The 20,865-nt window shown below is 49.1% G+C and overlaps 1 protein-coding gene across 8 annotated transcripts in view; it reads right to left on the bottom strand.

The window, feature by feature from the left end:
- Positions 1-18,644, bottom strand: part of Atp2b2 (ATPase plasma membrane Ca2+ transporting 2) — a 310,592-nt gene extending 291,948 nt beyond the window's left edge. For 4 of the 8 annotated variants that reach the window (XM_032905907.1, XM_032905902.1, XM_032905905.1 and 1 more), the window contains exon 1: positions 18,583-18,644. The gene's annotated coding sequence lies outside the window, so the exon portion shown is untranslated. The remainder of the gene's footprint in view (positions 1-18,582) is intronic. The other 4 variants (XM_032905898.1, XM_032905900.1, XM_032905906.1 and 1 more) reach the window with 2 other exon arrangements.
- Positions 18,645-20,865: the final 2,221 nt, after the last annotated feature.

Here is a 20,865-nt window from a genome sequence, read left to right as displayed (position 1 = left end):
TGGAACACTTTTCTCACAGTGCTGCTCTGAGGGTTCATAGAGGCTGAGGACAGATGGAGGGATCTGATGATAAAACAGGAACGGAAAGGGTCACTGGGGTTTACAGCGACCTCCAGTTATCATTTGGGTGACGTTGGAAATAATTACAGGCAGTAGCTAACATTTAGTAAATGCTTCCCACAAACTGAATTTTATGTATATATGAATAATGAATATCTTACAAATTCATTATATTATATATTAAACATTAATTGATAATATTTAATGTATTCATTACATAATTAAAATAGTTCATTGAATAATTAATATTAAATGGAATCTTTTTATTCATATGTGTGTGTGTGTGTGTGTGTGTGAACGTATAATAAAATCATTAAATTCTCACTATGACCCCTGAGAGGAAGGTATTAAATGCTGTTTCTATCTTGTGGGTAAAGGAATTGAAGTTTCGTCTCAGTTCATCACCTGCTCCCTCTAGTCTCGGTTTTCCCAGTTGTGACTGAGAAGTCCATACTGATTGATCTCGGGTTCATGATACACCCAGAAGATGATGCGTGAAGACAATGTGTGTAGACTTTTCTGTCAAGTGTAGACAGAACTGCTCAATGGTAGATACGGCCATTGCCAGGAGAGGTCTGGTCCCTAAGGAATCTGGTCTGCAGCTTCTCTCAAGCCTTGCACATCAAAAGGGGGCACATCATTCCTCACAGCCCGCCATCTTAGAGTCCCACCAGCAGGCAAATGGAACTATGGATGTAGCTCAGCTGAGGGAGTCTTCGCCCAGCATGCACAAGGCTCTGGGTTTGATTTCCTTAGCACTCCATAAACAGGGCATGGCCACATGCCTATAGCCTCATTACTTGGGAGGTAAAGGCAGGATGACCAGAGTTCAAGATCATTCCTTGTCTACATAAGAATCTTCAGGAAAGCCTAGAACACACAAACTATCTACAAAATTTTTAAAAAGGGAGGATTTTATTCATGTTAGTTATAGGTCTGTCTCTGGGTTTACGCCAAAAGGTCTAGGTGCACGAGACAGAGAACTCGCTCTCAGAGATGCTAACAAAGCATTCTTCCACGACAGTGTCCTGTCTTTCAACAAGTCACCTTAGGCTGCCTGATCCCAGCAGCCATTTCACAAAGCCCCCAACTACCAACATGCTAATACTGGGCTGTTAACTTCCCGATGCCAGACTCTGGAGAGATTCCTGAATGATGGATACACAGTGAAGACCTGATGGGGCACCGCCCCAAAGCCTATAGTGGGAAAGGGTAAAGAGAGCTGCTGTGGTCTTGTACATCATCATATTGCTATGGGAACCAACCAGATGATCACACTGCTGGCAGTGGGTCTAGGGAGAGCAGGTCAGTGACCCAAAATGGTCTCATATGCCATATATGAAGGTTTCCTCAATGCAACTAAAGGGTCTTGGGTCTTCCTGTGAAACAGCCTAGTGTATTTTGTACGGTCCATCCCACAAGCCACCCAGAACCTCTGTCAGAAGCCTGAGGCCAATGCAGACAAGGACTTTGACCTGAAAGAGAAGTTTGAGACTTGCCTTTGCTTCTGTGGAGTTTTGAGGTGTGGGAGGCATCCTCTTAGCTGTGTGGTGGGAATAATGTTTATGTAGTAAGACCAGTGGTCTAATTAAATAAAATAACCACTCCCCCAAAATAAAGCAACTTGATCTCCCCCACATTTAGCAAGGTGCAGGCTTAATAAAATTAAAACAAAGCAAACAGAAGAAAACATTGGGTGAGTCAAACTAACATTGTCAAATAGGAATTTTTTTTTAAAGGAGCTTCTAGCTTTGCTACCATGGAAGGGTGATGATTTAACACAGAAGAAGAAGAAGGCACGGAGACAGGAGACAAAGAAGCTCCTGATCTCAGCCTCATGGATCAGTCCCTCCCATTCCCATCTTTCCTTCCTTGGCTTCTAGCCTTGGACCAGTTCACCAGCTATGGGCCTACATCTCACTGTCCTGGCTTGGTTGCCGGGCAACTGCTAAGATGCTTTGCCTTGACACATGGAGAGCCTTGTGGATGTTGGTCTGTTACCCTGCTTGCCTCTGTGCACACTTTCTCAGCCTTGGGATTTGTGGGCAGAACCCACATCAGGTGTTCAGTGAGGGAACAAGGCAAAGGAGGAAGAACATTCCAGATGAAGCGAAGCTAGTTAAGAAGGGCTTGCAGAGATCAAAAAGGTCTGAGAAAAACCACCCCCTATTCTGCCCACCCCTTACTCTTGGAAAATTTTGTAGCTAAATGGGAGAGCGGGCCTGAAGACTGTGGTGGGGCACCCACACCCCAACAATAACATTGACATCAAAAGAAAAATGTTCTCCTGTCAACCATAAAGAGTCACTGAGGGGCTCCAAGGCCCAGTAACATTGCTCACAATATGAGATGGACACACTGGATCCTCAAAAGACGTCTCTAAGATCAAGTATACTGTGTTCAATCCACAGACAATGTCCCCTACCCCAACTGCTCTTTCTTCTGCATGTGTATCTGCTGGAATGGCCTGAGTGACTGAGAGGCAGAGGGAGAGAAGAGATACAGGCGTGACTCTCCACATTTCCATCGTGCCCTGCCAAAGCATTCCATTTCACAGAAGAGCAAACTGAGGCTTCTGCAGCTTGTCTCTGCCATAGTCACTTACTCACAGATGCTCTACTGTGGCTCTGAACTCTCTCCTCTCTGATGATCGAAGGGTATGAAGCCAGTGGGTGCCCACTTAGCCCTGGAGATCAAAAGTGGCTTTGGTGGGTACGGGGCCTGCCTGAATGATCAAGTACTGAGCAGAGAGATGAGGAAAGAAGGAACGTTTGACTCCCTAGAGCAAAAGTATTCGCCTACTGACAGGACATTTCACCTGGTTATGTAATCCAATAAACCCAAACTCCAAAATGTCTTAGGTGCCAACATGATGTTCAAAAGGTTGGGGTTTCGGAGCATTTTGGATTAGAGGTTTTTGGTCTGTGCAATCATTTACAAATAAAAAAATCCAAACCTTGGTCACCACACATTTTTAGATAAGGAATTCTGAAGCTCTATGAGGTACCCAACCCATTTTCAGAAGACCTGTGGACGGCGTGTTTACAACTCCATAGCCATCTGCTCAGCCTCTCCTCTAGTCACAGAGCCCCCAGATACCGAAGTGGGAGCCTGGTGTGCAAGAAGATACTCGAGCATCTGCTGCCTTCACTGAGCTGTTTGCTCACACGTGGGGCACTTCATGAAGACCTGATCAGCAGTGGCCAAAAGAGAGAGAGAGAGTTCTCTTTTTAAACTGTGTATGCGTGCATAGCATATGTGTTTAAGTATGGGGGGGTGAATGTCATGGGAACACATGTATGTGTGCGTGTGTGTATGTGTGTGTCTTTGGGTGTGCATGCAGACTGTATGTATATGTGGGTGCTTGTGTGTGTGTGTGTGTCTTTGGGTGTGCATGCAGACTGTATGTACATGTGGGTGCTGTGTGTGTGTGTGTGTGTGTGTGTGTGTGTGTGTGTGTGTGTGTGTGTTTGGGCCCATGTGCGTGCCTGCATGTGCATGTGGGAGCCTGAGGCTGATTATCAGGTCTTCCTTCATGATTCTCCACTGTTTGACTGAGGCAGTCTCTCTCAACAAGCCCAGAACTTGCTGACTCAGCTACTCTCGCTGGCCAGCTTGCCTCAGAGATCGCCCACTTCTGTTGATCATTACCGGGGATACAGGTAGCAGCCACACCTATTTGGCTTTTATGTGGGTGCTGAGGATATGAACCCAAGCCCCCACATTAGCTCAGCAAACACTTAATCCACTGAGCCATCCCCCTTGGCCCTGTTCTGCTGACCTAGGAAGCAGGGCAATCCTTCTGCCTCTGCAGGCATCACCACCATGCCCAGCTGGAATAGATCCTTCAGAGTACAATTGTCACCCAGTCACTGGCTGGTTGTGTGGCTTCTGGAAGTTTTTGTGTTCTGGAGCCCCAGGTGTCTCATTTGCAGTAGGGGGTGGGGGAAATTCTACCTCCCCTATTTACAGGGTAATGGTCATAATAATCATACAGAGGGCCATGTCACATAAGGATTCGGGTCATGAGTCTCATGTAGTGGGTTCCTAGGACTACTGCATTAGGCTCTTCCTTTTGCTGGTTTATAGACTGTGTGGCCCAGTAGCTGGGGCAAGGAAGAAAAACAAGAAGTCTGTATGTCTAGGAGAGGATCTGGGCCCTACAGCTAAGCTGTCCCCAGTACCAAATAGATCCACTGTAGTATCCTCAGGGTCTCCATCAGCTTGCTTTGATATCACCCCATGAGAGACACTACTGTCCCCACACAAACTCTATTGTTCCCACCGGATCCTAAGAGGGACAAAGTTCAGGTTGTCCACGAAGACAAATAGTTGCTTTCTAGACACACTCCATATTGAAAATTGAACATGGGTCAAGTCCACACTACTTGGGCTCATCAGTATCATGGGTTTGTGGAAGTCTTCAGTGTCACTTTGTGCCAATACTTGGGAGCTTCTAGGAGAAAATAATAACTAGAGAATGTCTTGATTTTGTCTCTCTGCTCCAGACTTGGACACCAAGGCAGAGAATAGTGATTTCCAACTTCCCACACCTCAAACAAGTGAGCCAGGGCAAGCAAAACCCCCAGAGTCATATGGTAACTCACTCTGGTACCTCTGTGCCTAGACTCTACTCAAAATAAGAGAGACTTTTAGAGTGTGCATGTGCACACATACATGTGCATGCATGTGTGCATTGTATGCATTTGTATTGGCTTGCTCTACAGTGTCTAATATCAACTAGGGGGGTGGAACATTTTCCATACAGACCCCTTCTTAATCTAAAGCTGATACCATCCCATTCTCACTTTACAGCTGAGAGGACTGAAGTCCAGAGATGAAGTCTTAACAATTGGCCAACAGAAAGACCAAGATTTGAGCCCAGTTCATCCAACCTTATTCCGTGTCACTGGAGTAAGACATAGCTGGATTCTCTTTTGAAAGAAGGGGGAGGGGGCATTGGGCTCTAGTTTTTTATTAATTAAAAATATGCATATTTTTATAAGACACAAAGCCTCAAGTTGGCAAGCAAACCAACCCCGGGCCAATGCAATTCTGCTCTCTGCTCAGAGGATAGGCAGTGTTGCCTTGCAGGTGCAGGTGTTGGATGCTGCCTTGTTGGCATAGCACCAGCAAGAGCTGCTGCTGTAGTCCCTGCCTCTTTCCCTGCATCATCCATTCATTCCTGTTCTGTAGACACTGGAACTTGCCTGCTGCAGAGAAAGTCATCTGGCCCTGTGGCCTTTGCTATAGCAGGCTAAAAGATGTTCACAAGGACCCAGTAAGAAACAGATGATAGGGGCCTGGCTGGCCATGTTCTCCTTGGGGGATCTCTGGGTCTGCAATGATTCTCTTCACAAACCCCAAAACCTCTTCCAGTGTAGTCATCTTGGCCGGCTGTGTGACTCCTGGGATGCAAGCTCCTGGAGCCTCTTAGGCCACACTGGGAAACTCCCCTGACCCACCTGCAGGCTAGTGACAATCAAGTGCTCAGGGTCAGTCATAGGCATGGTTATTAAATGAATGAATGAGTGAGTGAGTGAGTGAGTGAGTGAATAAGCTATATTGAATCTTTAAAAAAAATCATTCACTTTTATGTGTATGGGTGTTTTGCCCGCATGTGTATCTGTGGTGCACCACATGCATACCTAGCATGATCATGCAGAGATCAGAAGAGGGCATTAGATCCCCCAGAACTGGAGTTACAGAGGTGGTTATAAACCACCATGTGGGTGCTGGGAATTGAACCTCGGTCCTCTGCAAGAGCAGTCAGCTCTCTTAACTGCTGAGCCATCTCTCCAGCTATAGAGTTTGTCAGAAAAGGGCAGCAAGGCAACTCAGTGGGCAAAGATCTGAGGACTCGAGTTTCTTCCTGGAACCCATACCGTGGGAAGAGAATGGACTTTCCCCATGTTATCTTCTAACCTCAACATTCGCAAAGTAAGTAATTAAATAAATGGAAGATAAATTTTAAAATATTATCAACTCTAAGATCTTTTATTCTTTTCTTTTACTTTCCCTGCCCCCTAACTCAAGGAGTAGGAGTAAGAGGGGTGTGTAGGGGAAAAGCCAGGTACCCCTGAAAGCATGGGTGTGTGTCTTTCAAGGGAGAGTTACTAAGTTGCAGAGTCTTAATGTCTTCACTGGTTAAATTTTCTTACCAACAAAGATAAACTCATGATGGTTTAATAGCAATGGTCACACTTGCTCCTAGCTCAAAAGCCAAGAGATGGACAGGGGTTCTTAAGACAAAAAACCCAAAGCAAAACCAAAAACAAACAAACAAATACAAACACACACACACACACACACACACACACACACACACACACACACACCAACCAAACCCCACCCTGTCTGCTCATATTAACTCTGCAATGGTTCTGAGATTCTACCTTGAGCTGTGATGGTCTTGGTACAGCATCCTCTTCTGAGGTGAAGACACACGGTAGTAGAGAGTGGATGGGCCCAGCAGAGGCAGAGAAAAGTGAAGTCACCTACCAGCCTCAAAGGCTCCTTTGAACGCCTGGGAATTTCTCCAGAGGTGGTTAAGTGGCTACCTCTAACTGGTCCTTACTTGTGACCATGTGACCCCAAACTGACCCTGGCTTCCAGGCATCTCTCTTTGAGGGGGTGCAGACTTCCAGGAGGGGCTGGGCAGGGGACTGAACTCCAGTCCTCCTTAATAACTTAGCACTCTCAATGCTGAGCCATCTCTCTAGCCCTGGACACAAAGTTTTCAGATCTGGGATGGGAAGTATGTTCCTGGTGATGAAGTTGACAGACACAGTGCCTGGTATCCTCAGGGCGCTTGACCCATGTTTCGCAGTCCTTTGCAGTGGCAAAGCACGATGTTCCTGTGAAGGACCACATGCCAATCTATACACTGTGTCGGTGCAGCCTCCTCCAGCAGGTATCTGACATCTCCCTGTACCTGGCTTGCTCCAGTGTGGGGGTACAGAACGGGCGACCCTCCTCATCTTGCGGGACGTCGGTTCTAATGAAGAGAACCAGTTTAATGGTTGCCCAGGTACATGCCAAAGCTTGGTTTTTCCTTTGGTTCAGTGTGACCCTGTGTTTATTTTTGAGTAAATCATGTTCTAGGTGCCAGATTCTGCTTCTTGTCCTTTTCCATGGCAATGAGATCTTTAGGTGAAAACCCTATTAGTGGCGAGGCTGACTGCTCCCTACCTTTTTCTGCCCTGAGGAATTCCTCAGGGGAGGGGGGACACTGAGGAGAGCCAGCTCCCTTGTGAGACACTTAGGATGCATTAGGATGTAGTGTTAGGATGCCGGCACTACTAGGCCAGGAATGTGCGACGTGCTGCTCACAGCTGCGCCCCTGGAGACAGGCACAGCAGCCGGCGCACAGTAGGTACTCAGCAAGCGCTCATTAGGTGAGTTGTTCTCAGTGCTGCCCAGAGGCCATCTGTGTGAGACTCCCAGTTCTCTGCTGCAGACACTGCCCAGGGCACCTGCCAGGCCAGAGCCTGTGTGTGTTTATTTTTAAACGTTTGTTTGGCAATAATTACAGATTCATAGGGGTTGTAGGGAAATGGACAGAGAAGACCATGCGTTCTCCCTATGGCCTCTCCTAACATTATCATCAGACTGAGAGTGAAATGCCAAAGTCAAAACTGGGTGTGGTCACAAGGTGATGTCACTGCTGCCCAGGCTCCTGCTGTGTCTGTTGGAGCACATGTATGTGCAGCCTAACGGAATGCTGTCATGCTGCCTGTGCATAAGCACCATCGAGGTACTACACTATCCTTGTGAGATTCTCCCCTGCCAGTCCTTAGAGCTAAATGTCCCTCTCCCCAGTCCCCAGTGTCCAGTCCCCAGCCCCGATAATCACCACATCTATTCTGAGTCATCTGGCTAGCACTAGCAAAGCAAAATGCTGCAGTGGGAAACTGGGATGTTTTTACTCTGAGAGTCACCTAGGCTGTTCACATGTCAGGAGCCTGCTCCTTTTCCTTACTGGGTAGTGTTCTATTAACTAGGGTGCTGCGCTGTTTAATTCATATTTGGAGTTAATCTACACAGATGCTGCCAAATTGCTCCTGTACAATGATGTTTAGTGTGGAAACTGCTCAACAGAGTATACAGTCAGAGTCCAATTGTTGTCATTCTCTCTCTCTCTCTCTCTCTCTCTCTCTCTCTCTCTCTCTCTCTCTCCTCTCTCTCTCACACACACACATGCACACACACATACATACATGCACACAAACATATACACATGTACTCTTACACTCACACACAGAAAATAAAACATACACACACACAAATCAAAACACACACATATATACACACAGAAATAAAAATGCATATATGCATACACTCACACAAAACAAAGCACACACACACACACACACACACACACACACACACACGCAAAAACAAAATCCTAAACACCTGCCAGTCCAGTGTGAAAAGTTGTCTTCCTTTAGATTCTTCTAGAGAACTCTGCACAGCCAGAGATCTGTACTTTAAGGACTTTAAGGAGGTGGCTTCCACCAATAGCCTCTGAGGCCAGGGGCAAGGTTGACAATTGTGAGACTGAAGGCATCCTGGCCTTCAGGGGCACCCAGGGCCTTCAGTATCCACACCCTGTCCAGTGGGGTCTCAGGACTTCTCTTTCCTATTCCTTGGACATTTAGATAGTGTGGCTTGCTGGTGGCGTACTAAGATTTGACGTGCTGTTAATTCTGAGTCGGGTACTTGACTGTCCTTAAGTGTTCACCCTTAACTCTGCCACCATGACACAAATGAACTTGGGCTAGTTAAGGGAGCAGAGACAAGTTTCTTAGCTGAGGTTACCATAACCTGGCCTGGAGCCAGCACATCCTCACCACACAGGAAATCTCCAGGCTCTGCAGAATGGTCTCACAGCCTCAACAGACCATAAAACAGTGGGGGAGCCGTCCAAGACCAGGAAGGCCCCCAGTTGTATGCTGACATGGAGACTGCAGATTCAAAGGCTATAACAGACGTGTGCACAAGCTGGTCTGGTGCATGTCAACAGCTGATCTGTCTTACAGAAACAGGAGGAAACACTGAGGGAGGCTCTCAGGATCAATCTGCAGATCGGGTTCCAGCATACTGGATTCCCAGACATGCTCCCTAGTCCCAAGCCTGATCCTGCGACCCGCTCTGAGCAAAGAGCTTCTGCAACTTCTGTCAAAACCGGTTTGCATCTTAACCCAGCAGTGGGTGAGACGCTCAGGGCAGGAAGCAGCCTCCTCCTGGCCTCACCCACTATGGCTCCGTGTTTGCAGATAAAAATACCCTCTCCTCCTCTCCACTGTGGAAGCTGTCCAGGGTCAGCCGCCCACACACTTCCACGCAATTTCTGACTCTGGTTATAAAACCTTGGCCCCAGATATAGAACACAAGGGGATTTCATAGGCATGTATTCCAACATAACTCCACCATTCCTGAAAAACTTTGGGAAATTCACCTTCAGGCTTTGAACATGGTCTTCAAAGTCCTACCTACTCTGGACATCAAACATCTACGAGAGGGCGTGATTTTCATTTTCTCTCTCTCTTTCTCCCCCCCCCGTCTCTGTCTCTGTCTCTCTGTCTGTCTCTGTGTCTCTCTGTCTCTGTCTCTCCCTCTCTCTGTCTCTGTCTCTGTCTCTCTCTCTGTCTCTGTGTCTCTGTCTGTCTCTGTGTCTCTGTGTCTCTGTGTCTCTGTGTCTCCCTCTCTCTGTCTCTCTCTGTCTCTGTCTCTCTCTGTCTCTCTCTGTCTCTCTCTGTCTCTCTCTCTCTCTCTCTCTCTCTCTCTCTCTCTCTCTCTCAAGCTTGGCTGCCATGTTTTCTGCTGATCACCTCCAGACACCTTTAGCTTTTCCAACCCAAGTCATTACTGCTTGATCTTGATCAGAACTCAGCTTGCTCTGTCTCCTGGCTATTCTTCTACCCACCCTCATCCCTGCCCTTACATTTAGTTTCTCTAAAGGCGGCTCTGATCTTACACATTCATTTCTGAGCCCCTTACTCACGGCAGGCCTTGCCTTTCTAGTTGATACATCGCTGGCTCCTGAACAGATGGCACTGCTAGCCAACAGTCAGACCTACTCTCCTCTGGTAGGTAGAGACTGAAAAGTCAGCCTGGGAGATAACCAGGCTGGTGATGACTAAGGCTGAAAGGGAGGCAGGACCCCAGCACACGGAGTTCCCATGACCAAGTTTTAGAACAGCAGTGTTGGATGATGCCAACCGGTTTTGACAGAAGTTCCATTTGTTAAATCTGTAGAACCTGAGTACATGTTAGGCAGAATCCTTATACAAATGACAAAACTGCGGCACGGAGAAGGGGAGGATTGAGTACAGGGTCACATGGCTAATTGGAACAGCAGAGATTTGAAGTGAGGTTCACTGCCAATGACCACAGCTCCTAGAGTCGACGCGCCTCTCCCATCAAACCTTTTCTAGGCCTTCCTGACAGTTTTCAGGCTCCCCTTTGCCCACTCACAGCCCACCACCCACTGGTCTTGAGTGGGCCCGCCATGCTCATCACTTCCCACAACTTTGCAGAACAGAGCCACATTCTAAATCAGAACAGGCCTCTTCCTGGCTCTTGATGTTGTGCAAGTCACCTCACTCTGCACAGGCTTCCTCATCTACAGTCTGAGAGTGGAGGATGCCCCTGCACAGACACAGGGAAGCTGAGAGCACAGCAGGACTGCCACAGAGCCCTGAACACCACAAGCCCTGGAGAGGAGAGCTTCCTTCCAGCTCTCACCTTCACAGTCTCTCTGGTTGACCTTGTCCGAGCCACAGCTCTGTGATGTACCTGTGGGCCACCTCCAATGTCTCTGCCACCTCCAGATAGGGCTTCTTCTTCCCAGGAGGCCCTGTGTGCTTTAGAGTCAAGCCCAGTGCCCTTTAGAGGATCTTGCATCACAACATCTCAAGTGGTCAACCACTGTCTCTCCAATCTCTGAAAACCCTGAGCTACCTACCCTCCCGGTTGGCAAACATCAGCTCTTCTGGTGCCCAGAGACTCCTGAACATCAGAGTTAGGAGTAACAGGTACTAATTAATTATACCCATTTAATCAACCAGCTAACCAAACAACCAATCAATTAACCAACCAACCAATCAGCTAACCGATAAACCGGCACCCATAGTTTACTCATGTGACTTGGCCCTGTGCTCGTCTTTGGAGCACAGGTGTGGGAAATTTTGATAAAAGAAGGGGATAGCCTTTTAGACGCCTCCGCAGAATAAGGATGGAGGCATTCTTTCCAGAGTGGTAGGAAGGTTCAAAGGAGGCCAAATGTGAGAAGTTTGCACAATTGCCTATTGCCCAGATAGTAAAACTGCCATCACATTCCCCTTTGCTTGCACGGTGTCTCATCTGAAACAGCACAGTCCGGCTCATCCCACTCTCCACCATCTCCATCCAGCCATGACCTCTCTTTATCCCTCTTCCTACAGACTTTTATAAACAGCCCTAAGCCAGTTTCTCTACCCAGCAATCCTGGGGCTTTCTTCTCTTCTTTTGCCCCCAACACTTCTGGAAGATTCACTGGCCCCACTTCTGTGACTGTATCCTTAGAAGGCCTGGATCTGTGCCCAACAGTCCGTGAGATCCCCAGAACAGTGATACTTCTAGTAGCGAATTCTGTGCATAACCTAGGTACCCACCAGGAAGAGACACATTAAACAAGGGGTGTATGGGACGCTCAGAAAAGACGAGGTAGAGATATATTTATTGATAGCCAAGATGTTCAAGCTCTTTTAGTATGTAAAAGGCTCAAAAATATGGCATTCATCTACATACTTATTGGCCACAGAGAAACGTCTGGAAGGACATTTGACAGAATGTTAGCGGGAGCGAGCTTTGTTTCACCACATTTCATCTGAGTTTTACTTTCTTCTTTATACTTTTTGATACCATTTGAATTTTACATAATCATTATATAACGTCCCTATAGCCAGGGGGAGACAGAACTACTTTTATTTTGAAAAGAGGAAAAAATACATATGGAATTGCAGCCAGGATCCACCTTCTTTGAGCATGGCTCCCTAGTCACGTGAGACAAGATTTGGGGTTTACTGTCCTCTTCCAGTCAAGATCCCCAACCCCCATGCCTCTGCTACTGTCTCTGCCTAAGAGTCCCTAGTTTTGTAAACTCAGAAACAGGGAGGTAACCAGAGGTCAAGTATCTGAAGGTTAAACACAGGGCTGGGGTTGGGAGCTTAGACCTATAAGATTTTGCAAATGGACCCCAGAGGGAGCAAAAGACACTGGCTACGGTGATACTGGTAAAGTCACAGTGAGGCAACATCTATTTTGGCTTTGCATGCAGAAGAAATGCCCATGGGCACATGGACATCTTCTGCACACACTGCTCACTGATCTGAACCACTTCCTGGCAGAATGACACAAAGATGGTGCAGCGCAGAAACAGATGTGTGTGAATGTCCACTTCTACGACTGCACAGAGATGCACTAGCCTAACCTGCCATGCCTTGGACATGGACAGCCACTTCCACAATCGTTATATCAAGCTGAACCTAATAAGAGGGATAGTGCCACTTTTTCTTTTTTCCCATGGATTTGTGCATGCGTGCATGTGTGCGTGTGTGCATGTGAGTATGTGTGTGTGTGTGTGTGTGTGTGTGTGTGTGTGTGTGTATTTTCCCATGTGTTCACATGTGAAAACCAGCAGTTAACATCTGGTATTTTCTTCTATTGCTCTGCACCACAGAATTTGAGACGGAGTCTCTTCACTGAATCTGAGCTCACTGTCTCTACTAGACTCTAATAGATTGGGTGACAGTAAGATATGTTGTGTGTGTGTGTGTGTGTGTGTGTGTGTGTGTGTGTGTGTGTGTGTCTTTGTGTCTTTCTTTCTGTGTCTCTGTCTCTGTGTGTATGTGTATGTTGTATATATTTATGTGTCTGTCTATCTCTCTGTGCATGTACTGTGTGTGTGTGTGTGTGTGTGTGTGTGTGTGTGTGTGTATTTTTCCCCATGTGTGCACATATGGAAGCCAGCAGTTAATTAACATCTGTTGTTTTCTTCTATTGCTCTGTACTATAGAGTTTGAGACAGGGTATCTTCACTGAACCTGAGCTTGCTGTCTATATTAGATTGCTCTCTCTCTCTCTCTCTCTCTCTCTCTCTCTCTCTCTCTCTCTCTCTCTCTCTCTCTCTCTCTCTCTCTCTTTGTTTGTGTGTGTGTGTGTCTGTCTGTCTCTGTATGTGTCTCTGTCTGCTTGTCTGTTTATCTGCCTGCCTCTGCTCCCCAGTACTAGGGTTTAGAGATGTGCATTGCCACACTAACTTTTATGTGGGTGCTGGGATTTGAACTCAGGTTCTTGGACTTGTACTGCAAGCACATTACTCATGGAGCCTCCTCACTAGCCCCATTCAGCTCTACTTTTGATTTCTGAATAAGGAAGTGGGTCAGTCTCTAGAATCCCACCTCAGTGTTAGGCTACAATAGATATAGTGCCTGAGCTAGGGCTGGAACAAGGAGGAAAGCTTTCTTTTAGCGCACCCCCACACCCCCTTATGTCTTTTCCTCTGCTTCCTGTTTCTTGTGCCAAGAGCTCTCTGAGACTCTGAGAGAAGCTATGGGCACCCTATCCTTACACTTCTCAAGATGCCTAACCAGGCACAATACTGTGTTAGAGAAGGGGTTCACAGGTGAGCAAGAAGCTACCTACCCCTTGGTCACTCCCCAGGGTCCCTTCTTTGTAAAGAGCCTCCACTCTGCGGCTCCCTCTGACCTTCTCGCCCCTTTCCTAGGTCTGCTCTTTGGAGGCGGAGGTCCTTCCCTGGAAGGAGACTGGTGTCCTTCCTCCTCTCAGGAGAGAAGGAGTCTGTCAGAAAGCTAATCCTGGATTCTTCTCAGCCTGTCCCAGTCCTGCCCTCTAACTCCACTTCTATGCCATCAGGAAGACAAATCACACAGCTGTCCCTTGGTACTCAGGACAGTTTACCATGTGGAAATCTGCAGATGCTCAAGGCCATTATGTAACACTGTAGTATTTGCACAGACCCTCTACCCCCACCCCACACATCCTCCTGTTCCTTTCAGACTTCTCCACCTGCAATATCTCCTAATATGCAAATAATATGTAAATAGTTGTCACTGTATTGTCTAGGGAATAATGACAAGGAGAAGAACCAGTACAAGTTCAGTTCAGAGGTATTTTTTCCCCTGAATATTGTTCATCAAAAGCTGACTGAATCCAGGCATGTTAACCTGTAAATCTGGGGGTGTGTCAGGGGAGGGGAGTGGGGAGGCTCTATTTCTGTCTTCTGCCATTCCTTTAACTGTTGTAAGAGTGGGGGGAAAGATGATATTTATGAGGGCTCAACAACCGCCATTTCCTAGAACCCAAGAACCCAGCAAGCCTTCCGCCTAGCATACTCTTTGGAGGGATCAATTTCAGTCACTGTGGATTCTAATAGCTATTTTTGATTGCTATAGTTTATGGTTTTTTTTTTTTTACCTCTTTGGGCCTTGTTGAGCCTGAATAGACAGTCCCTGTGAGGGGTGCTTAATTCCTAGTGACAGTAAACCAGACAGTTTAACCTGGGTGTCCAGCCACCTCCTTCACACAACTCTGTTCTCTGGGCCAGGATTCCCTTGCCCTAGAGCCTGGGGCCAGGAGCAAGAGAACTTAGGAACAGCCCCTTTACTCCCAAACCTACTGGAATGGCCCTAACTGGACAATTCTCAAGCCCACCTGCCTTCCGGGTAGAGCACAGCAAAGCTCTGGCCTTGCTCCCCACGGACAAGCTCGACTTCCGGGCCAATGACACTTCTCTGAGAGTGCTGCCTGGCACAGGGCTCCCACCCCTTGGGACCTTGAGCTACACACTCTGCTTTCACTAGTAGCCTTCTCCTTACCTTTTGGCTTGCCACACCTGAACAGAGTTCAACCAGCCATAGTGTCACCTGCTCCATAGTATTACTGGGAAGATAATGGATAAACATGGAAAAATGTCGCACATAGCTGTGGGCACCTGGCAGGAGCTTTATTTTTAAATTTGGTGCGTGTGCGTTTGTTCACGTGTGCATATGTGTGTGTATGTGTGCATGTGCCTGCGTGTGTGTGTGTGTGTGCATGTTTTCTACCACTGACCTGCCTCCTTGTTTCCAATGCTGCTTTAAACACATTCCTTTTTTTGTCTTCTATCTGTCTTTTCCCTTCTTTCTACCTCCTATTTCTCCCCTACCCCTGCACAGGATCCACATATTATTTGGATCCAATTTAAATGGAACTCTGGGTCTCTACAGTTGATAAGAACTGTAGGACTGGCTGAGATGCTTCAGCAGGTTAACACACACACACACACACACACACACACACACACACACACACACCTACCTCTGCTCCTCCTTCCTTTATATCAGATTCTCTTCTGTCTCCCAAATATTTATATTTTTACCCAGATTTTCTAACCCTAAGGTCCCAATGAACCCCAATGCTCTGCCTGGTCCATGATGGACTGTATTCACTTAGCTGGAGAACAGGGGGCAGAGGCAAAAAGAATTCTTGAAGATTCCAGGAAAAGAGTTATTACTAAAGTGCATGTTTTAGTCTCAGATTCATATGGCAACTGAGGTTAGCAGAAAGCGGGGAGTTAAAGTGGTTTGTATGGGGTTTAACAAGTGGGCAACGCTTAATTTATAGTGCTCATGTTTCTTATTTTCAAAGTACTTTGCTAAAAGCCCTGGGCCTCTGCTAGTTTAGTATTTCTCTTCTTGGCGGTCAGTCTGCTTGGGGGGGGGGGAGCCTCTGTGCGGCTACAGATACAGGCCCCTTTCATCTGCAGTGATCCTATATCACCCACCGACTGGGCGACCTTGCAGGCAGGTCACGGGATAGACCTGGTGAAAGAAAAGCCCTGTTGGATGGATATCCCATTGAACCGATTTCCTCTCTCTGCTCAATACAGCATCATCTCCACCCCATCTCTCTGTTTCCCAAATACAGCATTACTGGGCCCTTGCCAGTCCTTCTGAAATCCAGAACATGTCACAAGCCATTGCACACCCTGATGAGACTGAATCTCTAATAGCTTCTGCTCTTCCAGATATGAGTCTTGCCTTGAACCTACTTTGGGGGTGCTGTCTCCAAACAGTCTGCATACCTCACAGTTTCTGCTTAGCATCTGGGGCTGAAAGGCTTCCTCCACAAATCCCCCACCAACTTCCACAGTCTGTCAAGCTCCTAACTCACCCATCAAAGTCCCGGTCAAAGGTCCTCTCCTCCAGGAAGCTGCCTCTGACTTCTCTATGCAGAAGCAGGGTACCACACCTCACTATCCCCCAAACCCACCACAGTCTTTGTGCCCTTGGCTGGCAGCCACCTGCTGGTGTCTAGAAGAGAGATGTGAGCACCCCAGGCCCTGGTATTCCTCTTCTCTGAGGCATAGCACAGCAGAGCAGTTAAAAGAGTAGAAAGGTTCAAATTCCACTCCTAACTAGCTGCATATATATGACATATATGGTAATACCAATCTTGTGGGTTAGTGAGGGATAAATCAGATGCTGACCCAAAGCTTTCAGCACTTTACAGCTCTCTCTGGACACTGGCATGTGAATACCACAGGCTGGACAGCCCATGTCCCAGTGTGCCTGGGTCTTCCTGGTTTATGCCTGGCCCTGGTACTGTTATGGCCCGTTCCCAAGAGTCACAGTTTAGATGAGAAGCTATACAGCCATCTTGACTTGCTGAGGCCGGATCTATTTTTATTTACCAGTGTGCCCCTGGCACACTAAGGAGTGCTTAGCATGTAGTTAATAAAATCAAATGAATGAATATGTCTCCAGGTCTGGGATGTGCTTGGCGTCTGGAAGGAATTGCTCTGCTGGAAGCTGTGAGTGACTTCTGATATTTCTTAGGCAGGGATCAAGGCTGCATAAGTAGGTAAGTGAGTGAGTCCCTGTCCCTTCCCTATGTCCAGCCATTGCTGCCACCGCCACTGGAGAAGGACCAAGGGGTAGTCTCTCACTGAGGTAAGAAAGAGGAGGTGAGGTGGAGGAATGAGCCTATGCCCAGTAGAGGGGAGCAGGGGTGTGCTCCCTGCAGCCCCTGGCCATAGCAGCACCCAACTTCCTGCCCCAGGGAAATCAATGCTGATTCCCTCCTTGGATGCTGCAGGAAACCACAGTCCCATTGATCTGGCCATTGGGAGCAGCAGGCTCATGAGGGTGCTGGGTCTTCATTTCTACTCAACAGGATACATAGAGACCCAGGTCCAGCAGGCACTGTCCCTACCAGTCCATAATGACACCAGGGAGAGCTCACCTCGGTCTAGAACCCAGAAGTGGAAGGAGGGAGCCAGGCCTTTTCATTGCCTGTTCTGGGCACAGAAAGGAGTCATACCAAGGGCGGGTTGGTTGGCTGGGTTGTCACAGACCACATACTAAGCATTGTGGCAAAAGCAAAGAAGAGTATTGGCTCAGTTAGCTGTCAGATGGCTCTAACGAGGTAGCTATTACTATTTCACGTATAAGGAAACTGAGAGAGAGAGAGAGAGAGAAAGAGAGAGAGAGAGGGAGAGAGAGAGAGGGGGGGGGAGGCAGTGATTTGTCAGAGTCCCAGAGCTAATAAGAAGCCGGATATCCTAGATCCAGAACCTTCTCTCTTAGGAACCCAATAAATCCCAGTAAGAAGAAAGCTCAGTTCTCCATCTTCTCCTGGCTGTGTGACCTTGAAGCTGGCTTACCCTCTCTGGGCCTCATGTCCCTTTTCCAAGGGTAATGATCTAAGAGGCTGTGTTTCTGGAGCAAGGGCACCCCCTATGGCCAAAATATCCTTTCCTCTGGAGTGACCAGGCTCTCTGGGGTGACCAGGCCCGGGGTGAATCCAGGTGTCCAGAAACACAGTGGTCCACCATGAGGGCCCGAGACAAACCGGCCCAAGGCCACTTTCACAAACAGCTTGTGCAGTGGGGCGGAAAACCCACACTGCGGTTCTTGTGACAAATGACCGGCCTTCCGAGCATTGGAGCTCTCCTGTCACCAGGTGGGGGACCCATTCGAGCTTGGGGGAAAGGACTGTGGGTAGATGGAGGGCTCCTAGAAAAGGTGAGGCCTGAATGCACAGAGCATAGGACAGAAAGCTCTCTCGCACACCGGGAAGCCACTTTTGGATAGAAAAGCCGCCAGCCCCTGTCCCTGCCTACAGCATCCCCTGAGCGGGGGCACTAGACTACAGGAGCACAGCCCTGCCTGATGGGGGAAGCCAGGTGCAGGAGGCGGGTGATATCTGGGGGGACAGGCTGATGGGGGTCCCCGCGCTCTGAACGCCCCAGCTCCGGAAAGTTTGCGCGCCCCCTCCCCGCGCCGCGCCCGCCGCCGAGTGCCCGCTCAAGGTCACCGCTGACACCGCGGACACCGGGGCTCCCCTGGCCGAACTCTGGCTGCAGCCGAGGCCGCTGGGTCCCCTGGGCTACCGGGAAGAAGCCGCGGGAAAGGTGGCGGAACCCGTGCGGGCAGCGGGGAAGAGAGGCCCCGGCCCGGACCCGCCGACCCTCACCTGCGCCCGCTCCGGGGCGACGATGCCGCCGCCGCCGCTGCCGCTGCCGCTGCCGCCGCCCCTGCTGCGCGCCCGGCCCGGCCCGGCCCTGCGTCCCCGCCGCCGCCGCCGCCTCTGCGCCCCGCGCCCGCCCGAGCTCCCGCCGCCGCCGCTGCACTGCGCTCCGCCCGCCGCTCCCTCCTCCCGCTCTCTCCTCCCCCGCTCCCCTCGGGCCCTCCCCGAACTCGGCTCGGACAGCGCCCCCCCCCCGGCCTCGCTCGCCCCGCCACTCACGCGGGTGGGACATGAGGACGCGTTTCCCTCCCGGGGTACCAGCTCCACCTCTGGTAGCCCCTTCCCCAGACATCCCTCACTGAGAGCCCCTAAACACTCCTTTCTGTTCATGGGTCAGAAAGCCCCCCACCCACCCAAGGAAACCCGTGGGTGATGCAGGGTGAGAGGGTCTGCAGGGAGGCCAGCTTTGGGGGGGGGTGTCTGGATCGATGCTGGGGGTTTTCCCTGAGATCTTTGACACTCCTAGAAAGGACAATGGTTGGCCCTAGGCCTCTGTTGTGGCCCCATTAGGGAGGGCCTGGAGGAGTCCAGGACAAGGGGCCCTGCTGGCGAAGCAAATTGAAAACCCCAGGCACCCCAGGAAACAACCTCCCCAGTTAGGCTTCCCCTCCTTGGCGCAGGCCCCAAGTCGCAGAAAAGCTGAGCTCCTGCAGAAGCCAGGCCACTGACTCCCAGCGCCTGGGTCCACGCCATGCCATCAATTAATCATGCCCGCTTGTTTATTTATTTATTGGCTTTATAAAAAGCCAAATGCACTCCTCACAGAAGGCAGGCGAATACAAGATGGGCCCCCACCCGATGAACCCAGCAGGGTAATTGACCTCCCCTGGTTGGTCTCCCTAGTGAGGGAGGGTCACTGTGAGGAGATCCTGCAGTTCTCATGTTGGGGTATCTGTTTTCAGGGGGCACTCTGGACCTTGACGCCATCTATGGGCCCAACTTCACCAGACCTGAACTCTGCAGCCCTGGGGTGGAACACTGGTTACCTCTATGCAGGGTTTAAGCTAGGAGGGCAGGGAGAGGGGCCTGGGAGGCAGCCACCAGGTGGAGATCCCTTAGGTGTGACAGAAGGTGTCCCCAGGCTTGGCTTGGCTCAGGGCTAGGTTCTCGCTGATCCACACTCAGCTTGGCAGGTGACACCTGTATCTCCTACACCATCCTTGGGCGCACAGAGAACATCTCATTACTGACGCCACATCTGTGCCTGTCTCTTCTCGACTCCCCCATCCCAGCTGAAGACACGGTGGGCCTGCTGAGCAACCCCAGGTGTCCCCACTCACCAGTCAGCACAGCACACTGGAGCTTCTGAAGAATCTGCTCTTGGCTCTTGCAGGTTCTCACAACCTCTGCTATGACTTGAAGCCAGACCTAGATCATGCTGGTCCTCCTCCAAAGCCTTGCAGTAGCTCCCTAGTACTTCTATATGCTAGGTAGCTTTATGTGAACTTGACACAAGCTAGAGTCATCAGAGGAGGGAACCTCAGTCAGGAAAATGCCTCTGTAAGATCTGGCTGTGGGCAAGCCTGTCCAGCATTTTCTTACATGGTGATTGATGTGGGAGGGCCCAGTCCATTATGGGTGGTGCCATGTCTCAGTTGGTGGTCCTGGGTTCTATAAGAAACCAGGCTGAGCAAGCCTTGAGGAGCAAGTCAGTAAGCAGCACCCCTCCGTGGCTTTTGCATCAGCTCCTGCCTCCAGGTTTCTGCCCCGCTTGAGTTCTTGTCCTGACTTCTTTCCATGATGAACAGTGAAATAGAGGTGTAAGCCAAATAAATCCTTTACTCCCCAAGTTGCTTTTGGTTGTGGTGTTTACAGCAATTATATCCCCAACTAAGACATCCCAGAAGCCCCACAGGGGCTCCACTCCACTAAGCCTCAGGGTTCCATCTAATACCTTCCCACACCTGTCTGTTAGGTCTCAATGCTGCTCTCCACATACATCAAGTTCTGTGCCATGCCGCTCTTCTGTGAAGATGCTTTTTCCTCTCTTGAGCGGTCTCTCCCCAGTCTGAGTGTCAAAGCACTAGCTTAGCAAGTGTCTCTTGTGCAATCTTCAGGAAACAGCAGCCAAGTTGGAAAGAGGCAATAATAATAATAATAATAATAATAATAATAATAATACTCACTTCTATAATCCCAGCACTTGGGAGGGTGAGGCAGAAGGACTGAGAATGAATTGGAGGCCAGACCAGGCTACAAAGTCTCATGCTTGCCTAGGCTACACAAAGA

Source organism: Rattus rattus, chromosome 6, assembly GCF_011064425.1.
Source record: "Rattus rattus isolate New Zealand chromosome 6, Rrattus_CSIRO_v1, whole genome shotgun sequence".
NCBI lineage: Eukaryota > Metazoa > Chordata > Mammalia > Rodentia > Muridae > Rattus > Rattus rattus.
The sequence above is the reverse complement of the archived record's forward strand: the minus strand, read 5'-3'. Positions and strand labels throughout refer to the sequence as shown.